At 41.9% G+C, this 19290-nt stretch overlaps 1 protein-coding gene and 1 non-coding gene across 2 annotated transcripts in view; both read left to right on the top strand.

Moving 5' to 3' along the window:
• Positions 1–19290, top strand: part of NFIB (nuclear factor I B) — a 452552-nt gene that overhangs the window by 88277 nt on the left and 344985 nt on the right. The window lies entirely within an intron of this gene.
• On the top strand, positions 5048–5119 carry TRNAH-GUG (transfer RNA histidine(anticodon GUG)). Its single transcript has one exon. It is a non-coding gene; the product is annotated as a tRNA-His (tRNA).

Genomic DNA, 19290 nt, shown 5'->3' with positions numbered 1-19290 from the left:
TTCCTGCTTTCCCCACAGCAAGATTTCTGATTTGGTTAAATCAAATTCATTAATAAGCAAAGGGGGAAAGCACTGCAGGCAGTTTACCCTTCAAAATGTAACCTGGTAAAACATTTTGTGGTGACGAGCATTCTGAAAATGAAGCATTTTCTCTCGTGCTTTGTGATTTCTCATGATCAAAAATTTTCTGATACACGCAGGAGATGCTATGGAGATGGTCAAACCTGAGACCGTGGCGCTGTCAGCCTTCTTTATGGTAATGGTAACATGCTTGAAAGTGTGAAATCGGGAGCGACCCTTTACTTGGACCTCCTCTGCTGTCAACCACCTTATTTTTCCCCCACAAAGTATTCCCAGGGGTGTGTGTGAGTGATCCTTGGTTCCCTAAGATGTATCAAATTCTCTTATGTGTACCAAATTTGTCCAGCCTTTCCCTCCCTCCATTTCTCCCTCTTTCTCCCTCTCTCTCTCTCTCTCTCTCTCTCTCACACACACACACACACGCACACACACACACACACTGCTTCCTGGGATGGGGATGAAGTTAGAGAAAGAACCCAACAAAGAAGTGGTTTTAAGGTCCCTATAAGGTCATAGCTGTCTGGGCCCTGGCTGGAAACAGGGCTTGCGGGGAGAGGACAGAGGGGCCTTCTCTGCAGGGGGTTCCCAACCTGTCTTTGTCTGAAAACCGGGCCCTGGGCCAGCCGCAGCCCAGTGGATTGCTGCTCCTGGCCTCCAGCCCAGTGATGGATCTGACTGTCCTTTCCCTCCCCCCAGTGAGGGGGGAGGCAAGCTAAGAAGAGGGTGAGGAGGAGGAAGCAGAGCTGGGTCTGGGAAAAGGTAGGAGGGGCGACACTGGAGGAAGGACTCAGCTGGGGGGCGGGTGGAGGCCTCCCAGGGCCCCTCTTGTCAGTCCCTGCTCCCCTGTTGGAATCCATTATGAACAATCAGGGAAAGGAATGACTCCATCAGAGGGAAAATCTTGTACTCAGGCAGCAAGAGGAAAGGCAGAAAGTCTGTTGCTCCATCACCTCTAACAATGAGACGCTGGTAAGCAGCAATCGTATTAAGTTTAAAAACTTCCTGAAAAAGGAAGTCCACAGTATTCTTCTTTGGGAACGAATTCCGTGGCTAAACGCTCCTCACAAGCAAGACGTTCTTCTTTACGCGCAACTTAAATCCAGAGACCAACCCCTCTGTATTTAAAATATGTTGCCATAGGCAGGGAAATAAGGTTCACAACATTTAGAAGCAGACAAAAAGGACAGCTTCTGTGAACTTAAGAAAAAAAGTATAGCTATAAGGACTCATCTGTTTGGATTGCTTTCTTCCCTTCAAAATCTTTACATTTGGCTATTGTCTGTGAATGTATTTCTCTAAATTAAATGGATGGCACATCAGAAACAAACATTCTGATAGATCCTCTAGTCCAATTCCCCTTACCTTATTTTTTCTCAATTTTTAAAAATCTATTTATTATTTTTGGCTGTGTTGGGTCTTGGTTGCTGCGCGTGGGCTTTCTCTAGTTGTGGTGAGCGGGGCCTACTCTTCCTTGCGGTGTACAGGTGACTTCTCTTGTTGTGGAGCACGGGCTCTAGAGCACACGGGCTTCAGTAGATGCAGCGTGTGGGCTCGGTAGTTGTGGCTCGCGGGCTCTAGAGTGTAGGCTCAGTAGTTGCGGCACACGGGCTTAGTTGCTCCATGGCATGTGGGATCTTTCCGCACCAGGGCTCCAAACTATGTCCCCTGCATTGGCAGGTGGATTCTTAACCACTGCATCACCAGGAAAGCCCTCCCCTTATCTTACTGATGAGGAAATAGAGATCCAGCGAGGTCTAGTGACTAGCCCAAGGTCACACAGGTAGAAGGATTGGAGAAAGGACTTGAGACAAAGCAGGCTTTCTCTCTTTCTCTCTGTCTCGCTCTGGTTCTCCACCAAGTGGTGCCATGCCTTCCCTGGTTTTCTCTACTTCAGTCTAACTTGAAAACTAACTTTAAACAATATAGGTGTATATGTATTCCTTTCCATGACATCACCTCATATATTCTATCTGGTTATTCATCTGTTATTCACCTGTATCTGTCTCACTAAACAAAACTGCATGAAATAATGATACATGTCTCTCCTATTCTCTGTTGAATCCTTAAGATCCAGAAAAAATGACTGGACTATAGTTGGTCCCCAACAGTCTTTGTGAGTGATATATTAGTGGGAGAGTGATAATAACATCAGTGTTGACATAATAAAATCAGAAAAAATAATCACCTGGTAAATTGCAGAGAAGTTGGAAATGCCATCAGAAACCATGTTTTGATTCCATCAGTTTACCCCTTTGAAGTGGATTGTATGTACTGGTGCTTGGAGAAGAAATCTTAATGTATATCCCTAAGAAGACAGTGATGGTCAGGAGAAAAGCCCGGTAGTTGTTCAGAAGCCCATTCCTCTTTAATAGGCAGGAATATTTCAGAGTCCACCACAAGATGACTGACATCATCAACTAAACGGGAAGCCCATACAGATGCCAAAGAAAAGCCCTACCTGGTGAACCCAGAAGCTGGGAATCTCTCCCGTGTTCGGAGGTCCTGCTCCACGGTCATGTCTGCCTTTAGGCATACAGCCTCCCAGACTTCTCCAAGCTGGCATTTCCACTAGTGCCATGGCTGGAAGTCATGAACGCTGTTCACCTAAGATTTCCAACTCCACCTTCCAGGCACATGGCCCAGTGCTCTTCTTGGTGCTTTAGTAGCAGGGCAGAGTCATGTGACCCATTCTAGACAATGAGTTTTGAGAAGAGCTTTTAGTTGCTGGTTCCAGACACTCTAGAGCTCTCTTTCCATTTGTAAAGGAATGAAAAAATGTTCATAGAAGTAGCTGTTCCCTTAGCCTGGGTCCCTGAGTGAGGAGACACAGAGCAGGGCCCTGCAGTGAACATGGAACAAAAGCAAGGGAAAACTTTCCTTATTCGAAGCCACTGGGATTTGGGGGTTGTCACATAGCATAACCTAGCCTGACAGATGCAATGTGTGAGGTAATCTCAGGGGTGGTAATGACTGTGACATTTCATAATATTGCATCCTGTGAAGAGAAAGTTATTCCCTTTTCAAATCTCTTCCAGTTATTCAGATGAGTCGAAGAGAAGCCTTGATCAGAGGCTGATATGTTCTTTAACATCTCTCCTACTGTTGCCCACCTTCCTTTTTAACTGAGAGCAAAACCTGGGCTCAGAATATCTGGCTAGAATTTAATTCTGTTGTTTTGTTTTCATAGTTTATTTCATAGTGATCTCTATTTAGGGAACATGATATGGTGTTTTTCAATTTATGGAATGGTACAAAATAATATAACTGTCATTTCTACAGTGCTTACTCTGTGACAGGTCTACTTAAAGTTTTTGGCATGTCATCACCTATTCAGTCCTCAGAAAAATTCTATGAAGTAGTTACCATTATTATGTCCACTTTACAGATGGAAAAACCAAGGCACAAAGGTTCAAGAAGCAGCCCAAGTTCCCCCACTTAGTGACAGAGCCAAAATTAGACTCTAGAAGTCTGTTTCCACAATTTGTACTCTGTGAGTTGAATTTTTTTTTTTAAAGAGAGAGATTTCCCTTATTGTTCAGTTGGTGTGCGCCCATAGCAAAAATTATGACGGTGGTACACAAATGATGGTGCTTCAGGAACCTCCCCTTTGCCAGCCAGGAGATTTGCTTTGCCTTCTTGCCACGGACTGACCTCTTAGCAAATTCCCCCACCTGCATTCCTGTTCAGGCCATAGGGCACTGCCTTGCTTCCTGCCCAGATTGTATAAGGCTCGCTCAAGAACTCAGGGCAATAGTTTTCTTTGTGCCCATGGAAGAAAAATGGATTTGTGAGAGTTTGAAGGAAGATAGAGAAGGGGCCATAGATGATCAGAGGGGAGGGAGTGAGGGAGGGAGTGACCATTTGTGTCTGAAGCTTTTATCTGCAGAAATATCCTCCTTCCAGAAGCACTGGAGCTCTTGGCAGCCACCCAACAGATGGATTCGGTTCTTGCCATCCCATACACAGTGCCAGCTAGCCCCAGCTGCTCCCAGGGCCTCTCCATTCAGAAGGCTTAAAGGAGACACCCGATTACAATCCAGTGATTAGAAGGAGGTTTTTCTGTGTGTTTCCTTTTAAGGTTTTCAAACCTTGGGGGATAGCTTGTCCAGACAACTTTAATTTTTTTATAACAAGGAAATTTCTTAAAAATGTTTCCTTGAAACTTATTTAGCATGGAGTACTCCAGTTTCTTTGTGTGGTGGGTTGCTAACGTTATCAGAAAGCTTTTTTTTTTTTTTTTTTTTTTTTTTTTTTTTTTTTTTTTTTTTAATCATAGAATTTACTTCACTATTGATGCACATTTAGGAAAAGCTTTTTTTTTTTTTTTTTTTTCTTTTGACATTACTGTGGCTTAAGACAAATATTCCAGAAAGAAAAAAAACCTTTAGGGACCAATGGATTTGAAAGAAGGCCGTTCCTCAGTCAGGCTGTGCTCACCCCGGCTTCCTCTAATAGGGCAGAACAAGCCTCCCTGATTCTCTCCAGTCCTCAGTCCATTTTGTTCTTGCCATATTTTTTATGTCTCTGCTGCCTAAGCACATGGAAATAAGGCTAGCAGTGGAGAAACCACAAAAGAGGCTCAGGTTCATGTGTCATTTAATGCAGCGTAATTGGTGGTGGCAGTTCGGGGTGGGAAATCTATATTCATTATTGGTTAAAAGTAGGAAGCTTGAGTGAACAGGCTGGGTTCTCTCAGCCTTGTTACTTAGATTATCGTTTCCTGACGGTGACTCCAGTGAATCTTACGTAATACAATTGCGCCCGTCAGCCAAGGAGACAATATTAGTTTCATGTTCAGACACTTTGTTATTGTTCCTTTAAATAACTGGAGATTACTGAAACACTGCTCATCTTTGCCAATATTAAGAAAATGTACATCTCTAGGCAATAGATGGCAGTGTTTCCACAGATTTTAATATCACAGCGACTCTTAAAGGACTCCTGGCGTGCAGCTCCCTTGTAGCTCGCCGTGATCGTATAGTGGTTAGTACTCTGCGTTGTGGCCGCAGCAACCTCGGTTCGAATCCGAGTCACGGCAGGAGAGAAGGAGACTTTTGGAAGAGAATAGCGCAGGTCACAAGCTGTAGCCCATCCAACAACATTTTGCAACCAGGCATAGAATAATAAAAATCAATAACACAGAAACTGCTACAAATATTTTAAACTTTAGAGAGATGACATATGCAGAGTGGCTTCATTAATGCCCGAATCCTGTTGCAAGCGTGTTGTATCTGGGTTATTTTATTTGCCTTGATGGATAATATGATAAAATTGGAGTGTAGTGGACATGTAATTATTATTAATTACAACTACTTAAGCTCTGCTTTGAGCAGACTCGTCAAGTCTGCTTGCTTTTGAGCCTTGCCAGGGCTGTACAGTAATAACAACCCTGAATTATTTGGAAAGATGTCAGCGGGAGATGTGGAAATCCTGTTTAACCAGGCATGAATTGTTGTTAGGAGGTTTTTTTCAGGACGACAGAGAGAAAATGAACTGTCCCTTATCAGTAATTGCAGGAAACGTTTTGTTTCTATGATATGAACTGGCTGTAATTTAACTTTCCTGCCTCATTGGATAATGTAAGAAGTCAGTTGTTGCTCAAAACGAAATTCTATGAGGTGGGCATTTGGGTCTGATAAAGGGCATATTATAAGTAGACAATGGGGCTCAAGCAATAAATAATGTCCATATATGGTGGAACTTTTTAAATGACATTTTCCAAAAGACTGGGGTTTGTGTTATAAATGGCTAAATGTTGAACTAATGTGAGTAACACAGCTTTAATGGGCCTTTCTCCAGGACTGAAAAACATGAACGATACAGCCTGAAAATGTCAAATATAAGTATGTTATAATGAGGTTCACTGCTCTAAAATGATAGTCCGCCATGTTTTAAATGAAGGATCACTAGAGGGTGCTTTTTAAGGCCTGTAGGCCCTATTTTATGGATGACTGAGCAAAAACTCATGTTTGTCATTTATGTAACACTAAAAACAATTTCAAATAAAAATATATGCTGAGGGTAGGACCAGATTCTAATTAGTTCTTCCAGAGTCAGTGAATTCTTAGAAATAATATTCTAGAAAAATTGCAATGAGTATCGCCCCTCTCTTCCAAAAAAAAAAAAAAGAGCCATTTCTATTTGATGAGGGGCTCAGAAAGATTGGCCTCAGACTGTCATGAAGTAAAAAAATTATATATATATATATATATATATATATATATGTATATGTCTGTTTATTGTTTCTTCCACGACTCACTTCCAAAACCATTTTCCACTCTGAGGTCTCTTCTTCCTGTGGTTTATTCTCTAAACCTCCCCATCCCACCCCTCAGCCCCGTATTTCTCACAAATTCTGCCTTCCTATCTCCAAAGGGCCTCGCCTGGCCTCTGCCTCAAGTCTGCAAGACCTCCTCAGCTGGCTGGTACTAATAATGCTTCTAAGAAGACAGCTGAACTGCAATTGTTCTTTAATTTAAAACAGCTCAAGAAATAAGCCCAACCCAAGGCTTTTTGTATTCTGTTAGGAGACTGAAAATGCAATGAATTAATCATTTGAGGAAGGAGATTTTGTCAGCCAGAATCCAGTGGTTGCAAGTGACAGAAACACAACATGTACTGATTTAAAGAGAGGCATAGATCCAGGCACAGGTACAAGGGGCCTTCAGAAACAATAGGAACCGGGTTACTAAAGATGATCAGGACACACTCTCTCCATCTCATCCCACATTTCTTTCTGAATGTTTTCTTTATTCTCTCAAAATAACTTCTTTTTTTTTTCCCTTCAATGTTACTTTTATTTCTTTCCTTTGTTTCTCCCAAAAGGACAATGTTGCGATTTTCACACATTTTGATATAAGATTCACCAGGCAAACTAAAACCGAATGCATTACAAAGGAAAGTAGGGAAAACAGTGGGCCACTTGAGATGGACATCTGCTAGGTTGGTATTACGTTTTACTTATTTTTTTTTTAAACACCTTTATTGGAGTATAATTGCTTTACAATGGAGTGTTAGTTTCTGCTTTATAACAAAGTGAATCAGCTATACATATACATATGCCCCCATATCTCTTCCCTCTTGCGTCTCCCTCCCTACCTCCCACCCTCCCTATCCCACCCCTCTAGGTGGTCACAAAACACCGAGCTGATCTCCCTGTTCTATGCGGCTGCTTCCCACTACCTATCTATTTTACATTTGGTAATGCATATATGTCCATGCCACTCTCTCACTTCGTCCCATCTTACCCTTCCCCATCCCTGTGTCCTCAAGTCTATTCTCTGCGTCTGCATCTTTATTCCTGTCCTGCCCCTAGGTTCTTCAGAACCTTTTTTTTTAATTCCATATATATGTGTTAGCATACAGTATTTGATTTTCTCTTTCTGACTTACTTCACTCTGTATGAGTCTCTAGGTCCATCCACCTCACTACAAACAACTCAGTTCCGTCTCTTTTTATGGCTGAGTAACATTCCCTTGTATATATGTGCCACATCTTCTTTATCCATTCATCTGTCGATGGACACTTAGGTTGCTTCCATGTCCTGGCTGTTGTAAATAGAGCTGCAATGAACATTGTGGTACATGACTCTTTTTGAATTATGGTTTTCTCAGGGTATATACCCAGTAGTGGGATTGCTGGGTCATATGGTAGCTCTAGTTTTAGTTTTTTAACGAAGCTCCATACTGTTCTCCATAGTGGCTGTATCAATTTACATTCCCGCCAACGGTGCAAGAGGGTTCCCTTTCCTCCACAGCCTCTCCAGCATTTATTGTTTGTAGATTTTTTGATGATGCCCATTCTGACCAGTGTGGGGTGATACCTCATTGTAGTTTTTTTTTTTTTTTAATTTTAACATCTTTATTGGAGCATAATTGCTTTACAATGGTATGTTAGTTTCAGCTTCACAACAAAATGAATCAGTTATATATATACATATGTTCCCATATCTCTTCCCGCTTGCGTCTCCCTCCCTCCCACCCTCCCTATCCCACCCCTCCAGGCGGTGACAAAGCACCGAGCTGATCTCCCTGTGCTATGTGGCTGCTTCCCACTACCTATCTACCTTACGTTTGGTAATGTATATATGTCCATGCCTCTCTCTCACTTTGTCACAATTTACCCTTCCCCCTCCCCATATCCTCAAGTCCATTCCCTAGTAAGTCTGTGTCTTTATTCCTGTTTCACCCCTAGGTTCTGCATGACATTTTTTTTCCTTAAATTCCATATATATGTGTTAGCATACGGTGTTTGTCTCTCTCTTTCTGACTTACTGCACTCTGTATGACAGACTCTAGGTCTATCCACCTCATTACAAATAGCTCAATTTCGTTTCTTTTTATGGCTGAGTAATATTCCATTGTATATATGTGCCACATCTTCTTTATCCATTCATCCGATGATGGACACTTAGGTTGTTTCCATCTCTGGGCTATTGTAAATAGAGCTGCAATGAACATTTTGGTACATGATTCTTTTTGAATTATGGTTTTCTCAGGGTATATGCCTAGTAGTGGGATTGCTGGGTCATATGGTAGTTCTATTTGTAGTTTTTTAAGGAACCTCCATACTGTTCTCCACAGTGGCTGTATCAATTTACATTCCCACCAACAGTGTAAGAGGATTCCCTTTTCTCCACACCCTCTCCAGCATTTACTGTTTCTAGATTTTTTGATGATGGCCATTCTGATTGGTGTGAGATGATATCTCATTGTAGTTTTGATTTGCATTTCTCTAATGATTAGTGATGTTGAGCATTCTTTCATGTGTTTGTTGGCAGTCTGTATATCTTCTTAGGAGAAATGTCTGTTTAGGTCTCCTGCCCATTTTTCGATTGGGTTGTTTGTTTTTTTGTTATTGAGCTGCATGAGCTGCTTGTAAATTTTGGAGATTAATCCTTTGTCAGTTGCTTCATTTGCAAATATTTTCTCCCATTCTGAGGGTTGTCTTTTGGTCTTGTTTATGGTTTCCTTTGCTGTGCAAAAGCTTTGAAGTTTCATTAGGTCCCATTTGTTTATTTTTGTTTTTATTTCCATTTCTCTAGGAGGTGGGTCAAAAAGGATCTTGCTGTGATTTATGTCATAGAGTGTTCTGCCTATGTTTTCCTCTAAGAGTTTGATAGTTTCTGGCCTTACATTTAGGTCTTTAATCCATTTTGAGCTTATTTTTGTGTATGGTGTTAGGGAGTGATCTAATCTCATACTTTTACATGTACCTGTCCAGTTTTCCCAGCACCACTTATTGAAGGGGCTGTCCTTTCTCCACTGTATATTCCTGCCACCTTTATCAAAGATAAGGTGACCATATGTGCATGGGTTTATCTCTGGGCTTTCTATCCTATTCCATTGATCTATCTTTCTGTTTTTGTGCCAGTACCATACTGTCTTGATTACTGTAGCTTTGTAGTATAGTCTGAAGTCAGGCAGCCTGATTCCTCCAGCTCCATTTTTTGTTCTCAAGATTGCTTTGGCTATTCGGGGTCTTTTGTGTTTCCATACAAATTGTGAAATTTTTTGTTCTAGTTCTGTGAAAAATGCCAGTGGTAGTTTGATAGGGATTGCATTGAATCTATAGATTGCTTTGGGAAGTAGAGTCATTTTCACAATGTTGATTCTTCCAATCCAAGAACATGGTATATCTCTCCATCTGTTTGTATCATCTTTAATTTCTTTCATCAGTGTCTTATAATTTTCTGCATACAGGTCTTTTGTCTCCTTAGGTAGGTTTATTCCTAGATATTTTATTCTTTTTGTTGCAATGGTAAATGGGAGTGTTTTCTTGATTTCACTTTCAGATTTTTCATCGTTAGTATATAGGAATGCCAGAGATTTCTGTGCATTAATTTTGTATCCTGCTACTTTACCAAATTCATTGATTAGCTCTAGTAGTTTTCTGGTAGCATCTTTAGGATTCTCTATGTATAGTATCATGTCATCTGCAAACAGTGACAGCTTTACTTCTTCTTTTCCGATTTGGATTCCTTTTATTTCCTTTTCTTCTCTGATTGCTGTGGCTAAAACTTCCAAAACTATGTTGAATAAGAGTGGTGAGAGTGGGCAACCTTGTCTTGTTCCTGATCTTAGTGGAAATGCTTTCAGTTTCTCACCATTGAGGACAATGTTGGCTGTGAGTTTGTCATATATGTCCTTTATTATGTTGAGGAAATTTCCCTCCGTGCCTGCTTTCTGCAGGGTTTTTATCATAAATGGGTGTTGAATTTTGTCAAAAGCTTTCTCCGCATCTAATGAGATGATCATATGGTTTTTCTCCTTCAATTTGTTAATATGGTGTATCACGTTGATTGATTTGCGTATATTGAAGAATCCTTGCATTCCTGTGATAAATCCCACTTGATCATGGTGTATGATCCGATTAATGTGCTGTTGCATTCTGTTTGCTAGTATTTTGATGAAGATTTTGGCATCTATGTTCATCAGTGATATTGGCCTGTAGTTTTCTTTCTTTGTGACATCCTTGTCTGGTTTTGGAATCAGGGTGATGGTGGCCTCGTAGAATGAGTTGGGGAGTGTTCCTCCCTCTGCTATATTTTGGAAGAGTTTCAGAAGGGTAGGTGTTAGCTCTTCTCTAAATGTTTGATAGAATTCGCCTGTGAAGCCATCTGGTCCTGGGCTTTTGTTTGTTGGAAGATTTTTAATCACAGTTTCAATTTCAGTGTTTGTGATTGGTCTGTTCATATTTTCTATTTCTTCCTGATTCAGTCTTGGCAGTTTGTGCATTTCTAAGAATTTGTCCATTTCTTCCAGATTGTCCATTTTATTGGCATAGAGTTGCTTGTAGTAATCCCTCATGATTTTTTTTATTTCTGCAGTGTCAGTTGTTACTTCTCCTTTTTCATTTCTGATTCTATTGATTTGAGTCTTCTCCCTTTTTTTCTTGATGAGTCTGGCTAATGGTTTATCTATTTTGTTTATCTTCTCAAAGAACCAGCTTTTAGTTTTATTGATCTTTGCTATTGTTTCCTTCATTTCTTTTTCATTTATTTCTGATCTGATTTTTATGATTTCTTTCCTTCTGCTAACTCTGGGGTTTTTTTGTTCTTCTTTCTCTAATTGCTTGAGGTGCAAGGTTAGGTTGTTTATTCGAGATGTTTCCTGCTTCTTAAGGTGGGCTTGTATTGCTATAAACTTCCCTCTTAGAACTGCTTTTGCTGCATCCCATAGGTTTTGGGTCGTTGTATCTCCATTGTCATTTGTTTCTAGGTATTTTTTAATTTCCTCTTTGATTTCTTCAGTGATCACTTCGTTATTAAGTAGTGTATTGTTTAGCCTCCATGTGTTTGTATTTTTTACAGATCTTTTCCTATAATTGATATCTAGTCTCATGGCGTTGTGGTCGGAAAAGATACTTGATACAATTTCAATTTTCTTAAATTTACCAAGGCTTGATTTGTGACCCAAGATATGATCTATCCTGGAGAATGTTCCATGAGCACTTGAGAAAAATGTGTATTCTGTTGTTTTTGGATGGAGTGTCCTATAAATATCAATTAAGTCCATCCTGTTTAATGTATCATTTAAAGCTTGTGTTTCCTTATTTATTTTCATTTTGGATGATCTGTCCATTGGTGAAAGTGGGGTGTTGAAGTCCCCTACTATGAATGTGTTACTGTCGATTTCCCCTTTTATGGCTGCTAGTTTTTGCCTTATGTATTGAGGTGCTCCTATGTTGGGTGCATAAATATTTACAATTGTTATATCTTCTTCTTGGATCGATCCCTTAATCATTATGTAGTGTCCTTCTTTGTCTCTTCTGATAGTCCTTATTTTAAAGTCTATTTTGTCTGATATGAGAATTGCTACTCCAGCTTTCTTTTGGTTTCCATTTGCATGGAATATCTTTTTCCATCCCCTTACTTTCAGTCTGTATGTGTCTCTAGGTCTGAAGTGGGTCTCTTGTAGACAGCATATATATGGGTCTTGTTTTTGTATCCATTCAGCCAATCTGTGTCTTTTGGTGGGAGCATTTAGTCCATTTACATTTAAGGTAATTATCGATATGTATGTTCCTATTCCCATTTTCTAAATTGTTTTGGGTTCGTTATTATAGGACTTTTCCTTCTCTTGTGTTTTTGTCTAGAGAAGTTCCTTTAGCATTTGTTGTAAAGCTGGTTTGGTGGTGCTGAACTCTCTCAGCTTTTGCTTGTCTGTAAAGGTTTTAATTTCTCCATCAAATCTGAATGAGATCCTTGCTGGGTAGAGTAATCTTGGTTGCAGGTTTTTCTCCTTCATCACTTTCAGTATGTCCTGCCACTCCCTTCTGGCTTGTAGAGTTTCTGCTGAGAGATCAGCTGTTAACCTTATGGGGATTCCCTTGTGTGTTATTTGTTGTTTTTCCCTTGCTGCTTTTAATATGCTTTCTTTGTATTTAGTTTTTGACAGTTTGATTAATATGTGTCTTGGCGTATTTCTCCTTGAATTTATCCTGTATGGGACTCTCTGTGCTTCCTGGACTTGATTAACGATTTCCTTTCCCATATTAGGGAAGTTTTCAACTATAATCTCTTCAAATATTTTCTCAGTCCCTTTCTTTTTCTCTTCTTCTTCTGGAACCCCTATAATTCGAATGTTGGTGCGTTTAATGTTGTCCCAGAGGTCTCTGAGACTGTCCTCAGTTCTTTTCATTCTTTTTTCTTTATTCTGCTCTGCAGTAGTTATTTCCACTATTTTATCTTCCAGGTCACTTATCCGTTCTTCTGCCTCATTTATTCTGCTATTGATCCCATCTAGAGTATTTTTCATTTCATTTATTGTGTTGTTCATCATTGTCTGTTTCATCTTTATTTCTTCTAGGTCCTTGTTAACTGCTTCTTGCATTTTGTCCATTCTATTTCCAAGATTTTGGATCATCTTTACTATCATTATTCTGAACTCTTTTTCAGGTAGACTGCCTATTTCCTCTTCATTTGTTAGGTCTGGTGGGTTTTTATCCTGCTCCTTCATCTGCTGTGTGTTTTTCTGTCTTCTCATTTTGCTTATCTTACTGTGATTGGGTTCACCTTTTTGCAGGCTGCAAGTTCGTAGCTCCCGTTGTTTTTGATGTCTGTCTCCAGTGGCTAAGGTTGGTTCAGTGCGTTGTGTAGGCTTCCTGGTGGAGGGGACTAGTGGCTGTGTTGTGGTGTATGAGGCTAGATCTTGTCTCTCTAGTGGGCAGGTCCACGTCTGGTGGTGTGTTTTGGGGTGTCTGTGGACTTATTATGATTTTAGGCAGCCTCTCTGCTAGTGGGTGGGGTTGTGTTCCTGTTTTGCTATATGGTTGGCATAGGTTGTCCAGCACTGTAGCTTGCTGGTCGTTGAGCGAAGCTGGGTGCTGGTGTTGAGATGGAGATCTCTGGGAGATTTTCGCCGTTTGATATTATGTATTGTCTTTCTGTTGGGCAGGTCCACATCTGGTGGTGGGTTTTCGGGTGTCTGTAGACTTATTATGATTTTGGGCAGCCTCTCTGCTAATGGGTGGGGTTGTGTTCCTGTCTTGCTAGTTGTTTGGCATAGGATGTCCAGCACTGTAGCTTGCTGGTCGTTGAGTAAAGCTGGGTGTTGGTGTTGAGATGGAGATCTCTGGGAGATTTTCGCTGTTTGATATTATGTGCAGCTGGGAGGTCTCTTGTGGACCAGTGTCCTGAAGTTGGCTCTCCCACCTCAGAGGCACAGCACTAACTCCTGGCCACAGCACCAAGAGCCTTTCATCCACACGGCTCAGAAGAAAAGGGAGAAAAAGTAGAAAGAAAGAATTAGTAGAAGTAGAAAGAAAGAAAGAAAGGAGGGAGGGAGGGAGCAAGGAAGGAAGGAGGGAAGGAAGAAAAAAAAGAAAGAAAGAAGATAAAGTAAAATAAAATAAAGTAAGATAAAATATAATAAAGTTATTAAAATAAAAAAAATAATAAATATTAAGAGGGGAAAAAAACCCAAAAAACAAAAAAACGGATGGATAGAACCCTGGAACAAATGGTGGAAGCAAAGCTATACAGACAGAATCTCACACAGAAGCATACACATACACACAAAAAAAGGAAAAGGGGAAAGAATAGTACATCTTGCTCTCAAAGTCCACCTCCTTAATTTGGGATGATTCGTTGTCTATTCATGTATTCCGCAGATGCAGGGTACATCAAGTTGATTGTGGAGCTTTAATCCGCTGCTTCTGCGGCTGCTGGGAGAGATTTCCCTTTCTCTTCTTTGTTCTCACAGCTCCCAGGGGCTCAGCTTTGGATTTGGCCCCGCCTGAGCGTGTAGGTTGCCGGAGGGCGTCTGTTCTTTGCTCAGACAGGATGGGGTTAAAGGAGCCGTTGATTCGGGGGCTCTGGCTCACTCAGTCCGGGGAGAGGGAGGGGCCTGCGGCGGCAGAGGCCGGTGTGACGTTGCACCAGCCTGAGGCGCACTGTGCGTTCTCCCGGGGTAGTTGTCTCTGGATCCCGGGAACCTGGCAGTGGCGGGCTGCACAGGCTCCCCGGAAGAGGGGTGTGGATAGTGACCTGTGTTCACACACAGGCTTCTTGGTGGCGGCAGCAGCAGCCTTAGCGTCTCATGTCTGTCTCTGGGGTCCACGCTTTTAGCCGCGGCTCGCGCCCGTCTCTGGAGCTCCTTTAAGCAGCGCTCTTAATCCCCTCTCCTCGCGCACCAGGAAACAAAGAGGGAAGAAAAAGTCTCTTGCCTCTTCAGCAGGTCCAGACTTTTCCCCGGACTCCCTCCCGGCTAGCCGTGGTGCACTAACCCCTTCAGGCTGTGTTCACGCCGCCAACCCCAGTCCTCTCCCTGCGATCCGACCGAAGCCCGAGCCTCAGCTCCCAGCCCCGCCCGCCCCGGCGGGTGAGCAGACAAGCCTCTCGGGCTGGTGAGTGCCGGTCGGCCCTGATCCTCTGTGTGGGAATCTCTCCGCTTTGCCCTCCGCATCCCTGTGGCTGCGCTCTCCTCTGCGGAACCGAAGCTCCCCCCCTCCGCCACCCGCAGTCTCCGCCCGCGAAGGGGCTTCCTAGTGTGTGGACACTTTTCCTCCTTCACAGCTCCCTCCCGCTGGTGCAGGACCCGTCCCTGTCCTTTTGTCTCTGTTTATTCTTTTTTCTTTTGCCCTACCCAGGTACGTGGGGGGTTTCTTGCCTTTTGGGAGGTCTGAGGTCTTCTGCCAGCATTCAGTAGGTGTTCTGTAGGAGTTGTTCCACGTGTAGATGTATTTCTGGTGTATCTGTGGGGAGGAAGGTGATCTCCGCGTCTCCCTCTTCCACCATCTTCCCGGAAGTCCTCATTGTAGTGTTGATTTGCATTTCTCTAATGATTAGTGACGTTGAGCATCCTTTCATGTGTTTGTTGGCAATCTGTGTATCTTCTTTGGAGAAATGTCTATTTATGTCTTCTGCCCGTTTTTGGATTGGGTTGTTTGTCTTTTTGTTATTGAGCTGCATGAGCAGCTTGTAAATTCTGGAGATTAATCCTTTGTCAGTTGCTTCATTTGCAAGTATCTTCTCCCATTCTGAGTGTTGTCTTTTCATCTTGTTTATGGTTTCCTTTGCTGTGCAAAAACTTTGAAGTTGCATTCGGTCCCATTTGTTTCTTTTTGTTTTTATTTCCATTTCTCTAGGAGGTGGGTCAAAAGGGATCTTGCTGTGATTTATGTCATAGAGTGGTCTGCCTATGTTTCCCTCTAAGATTTTGATAGTGTCTGGCCTTACATTTTCAAACTAACTTCTACATTGCAGGAAACATGGCAACCAGCAGCAATTCCTGATCTTTACACTTACAGCATTGCTGCCTGCCGGAAAGCCCCTTAAGTACTATTCAAAAAATTCTGGGGAAAGATCTGATTGGCTTGGTTTGGGTCAGGTTTCCATTACTGGGCCAATCAGTGATGTCCATGGGGACAGAGTCATGTAGCGCAGAGAGTGCCCTTGCCTTGTCTTAAGGCCAGTCCCAAAGTGAGGGAATTGCCAGCCCTGGGACCACCTCACTATTTTCCCACTGTATTCCTAGACCCACCATTTGGTGGCTGTCTGTTTCCACAAAGCCATGAGTTCAATTCCCAAACTCTTAACATCTCTATTACCTTGTGAAAAAAGAAAAGCAGTTGCGGGGCGGATAGTGGAGGGTGTCAGAATATGACAGTTTTGTGGACTCAACTTGGAGCTTAGGGACATAGTCGGAGGAACTGCTTGAACAAGCGAGCACGTCATGTTCTCCCTGCTCTGTGTCACCCAAAGGGTGCGGGTGCTTTCTTGCCCTTGGTGACTACTTTCCCAGCCTGGCCAGGAGAGAGCACAAAGTCTTCTGACTCTGCAGGCAAAAATCTACTTGAACTTGGGCAAGTTACCTAAGCTCTCAGAGTCACATAAATAAAGAGGAGGGAATTAATGCAAGAATTAAAAGAGGAATGTACAAACAAATAAACAAAAAACATTTAGTACTGAGGCTCATAATACAAATGCAACACTGGCACCTAGTAGGGTTGCAACAAATAATATTTATTCTTATTCATTCAGGGCTACATGGTGCCCTCCTCCTCCACCCGGCCGCCATGGGTAGAACCTCTAGAGTGAGATTTCCATTAGGAAACAGGGTCCTTGCCATGGTTTCAGACATTTTAAAAAGTGATGGTGTATGTAGACTCTAAGCCAGGGGTAGCACAAGTCAGAGTCCACTAAGTGACCAGATCTTTATTCAAGTTTGCCATCCTGATTCACCCCTCTTTACATGGTCACCATGACCGAGGGTCATAAAGATCAGGGGTTGTTTTCATCAACAGAGAGTTTTGTTGACATTGGGTTTCCTATCTTCTTGCTGTTGTTGAAAGAAATTAAGTTTTAGTTCTAAAACCCATACCAAGTTGGTTTTCAGAAATGTTAACGCCTGAGTTATCAGAGGAAATTAATTCTAATTTTTTATTATATTAACTTCGAGACTATATGTGCTTTTAGTTTTTTTAAAAGCATTTTACAGATATCTCAACAGACCCCATTGTTACTTCCATGCTCACACTGTCTGCATTTTATACCAAAGCCAATACCTGCTGATGGAAAATCAGAGTGACTCTGATCTAATCTTTCAGAAAATGTCTCTCCAAAATGTCAACTATAAAGGATTTCAGGGCAGAAGTAAGTCATTCACAAACTAGACTCCCTGACAACTTTTTAACATTATGGATGAAACATTAGAGTATAACAGAATCCTTGTTTTGATCGCATGGCTTTGGCAGCTGTAGCTCTCACCAGTCAAGGACATTGTTATCGCTTAGATTTGTTTATCCAAATTGTAAAATAATTTGCTTATTGAAAAGTCAGGAAACCTCCTTTGTCGTCTTTTCTTAGGCATCAACTAAAATAGCAAGAGGAAGTCTTAATTCTCTGTATAACCTATTACTTTATGTCCCTTAGGTTGGTGTAGCTGCAGTGGCCTACAGAGTTTGCTCAAGTAAAACATTTTACCTGTGTGACTGTAATGGAGTAGCTAAATTAAAAATTCAGAGCTACATATGCTTGCTTTATTACCATAAGCTTATGGCTTTAGCTGAATGCCTCTCTCTTGCTCTCTAAGAGAGCCTAGAGTATGCCAGAGCTGTTTTCTTAATCTCCATCATTAATCTGTTGAATTGAAAAGAGTTTATATTCCACTATGTTCTATTCCATACTTTAGTGAGCTTTCATAAGTAAGACAAAATAACATTTATTTTTCTGATCAAGTCATCAGTTGAAAAGCCTCAAGTAAATTGGTAATCAAACGATTACTTCATTATTTCAAAATCAACATCTATCTAGTCCCTAATTATAAAGAAGGTAAAGTTTGTTTTTGTGCAATAAAAATACACTAATGCATAGAAAATGGTTTCTTAGAACCACGTCCCAATGGATGGAATTCACTTTAAGGGAGCAGTGTGGGACAGAAACGATGGCTGGAGGTGTGGCTGCCATCCCCACAGTGGAGGCAGGTGGCCTAGCTCATTGGAGTGGCAGTGTCCCCAGGAGTGGCAGCTGGTGGTGACTTGCAGCAAGAGAGCACTTATCCACCATCAGCTGCAGCAACCTCACCCACAGGATCCGAGCCCTGAGAGATGACATGTGGGCTGTTTCTGCTCTCCATAGCTCAGACAAGAGGAAGCGTGAGACACCTTTCTGGTGCCCCCGCCTGTTCTGAGGTGTTGTGACTTATCTCAATCACATCACCCTGAAAGGCTGAAGATCCGTGGCAAAGGCCTGGAAACGTGGGCCTTCCAGAGAACTGACTGGCGGAGGAAAATTCCCACAAAAGCTGAATCAGAGCAAAAGCTTTTCTAGGCAGATGGGGATTCAAATCCCACCTCTGCTGCTCTGACAGCTTCACTTTGCCCCTGACCGCTTTGTGCTTCGGTTGATTAGCAAAACAGGGGGAATATGAGGGTTAGATAAGGGGATGCGTATCTGGTATGACTCCCGGGGATGATGACAGTGAAGGGAAGGATTCCAGAGAACACAAATTTTGTTCTCTGTTGCTTTTGTGGACTTACCAGCATTCAAAAGTCAACCCCTCCAAAAACAAACCAAAAAACATGCCTTGGATGCAACCTCTGGTCGGCAGCAATTTTAACTCTCTCGTGTCTTCACCTAAGCCCTGCCATCAGATTTCAGATCACGTTGCCACTGGAAAGATGAACTTCTGTTTTCCAGCTTGTTTGATAATGAGCAAAGAGCTAGGCGGGGAGGTCAAGGTCAAGCCGACTCCAAGATAAACATGAGTTGCCACTAGATGGCGCTGCTTGTTGTTATTCATCAAAGACAAGGGGCTTTTTTTTTCTTTCTTTCTTTCTTTTTTTTTTCTCTCTCCACAGACTCCTGGCTCAGGGTGTCTGCAACTGGGATCCTAATCATACCAGAATTCTTCTGTTCTCTGAAGGGAGGTTCTATTTTCAGCATATTATCATCAAGATCTGAGGACCAAACAGATTCCGCCTACAATCTGGGGGAATTACCCCAACAGTGTTGCCTTTATCCAGAGGTGATTTTAAAAGAATATGTTGTATTTGGACATCAACGTTCAAAGGCTCCGAGGCAGAAAATTCCATTTCAAAAGAAAATGTGATTAATGAAGCCACATAAATCCTGTAGATTTATGTTGAGGCTGGAGCAGTTTCAGAAATCACACAATACAAATCAAAGACGCGGGTTTTCCTACATCCTCCCTCACTTTCTCTTATTCTTATTTCCACACCATCTCATCCTTTCCTCCCCTCTTTCCC

The sequence above is a fragment of the Lipotes vexillifer genome, unplaced genomic scaffold, assembly GCF_000442215.2.
Source record: "Lipotes vexillifer unplaced genomic scaffold, Lipotes_vexillifer_v1.1 scaffold31, whole genome shotgun sequence".
Classification (NCBI taxonomy): Eukaryota; Metazoa; Chordata; class Mammalia; order Artiodactyla; family Lipotidae; genus Lipotes; species Lipotes vexillifer.
This window is presented reverse-complemented; position numbering and strand designations above follow the sequence as displayed.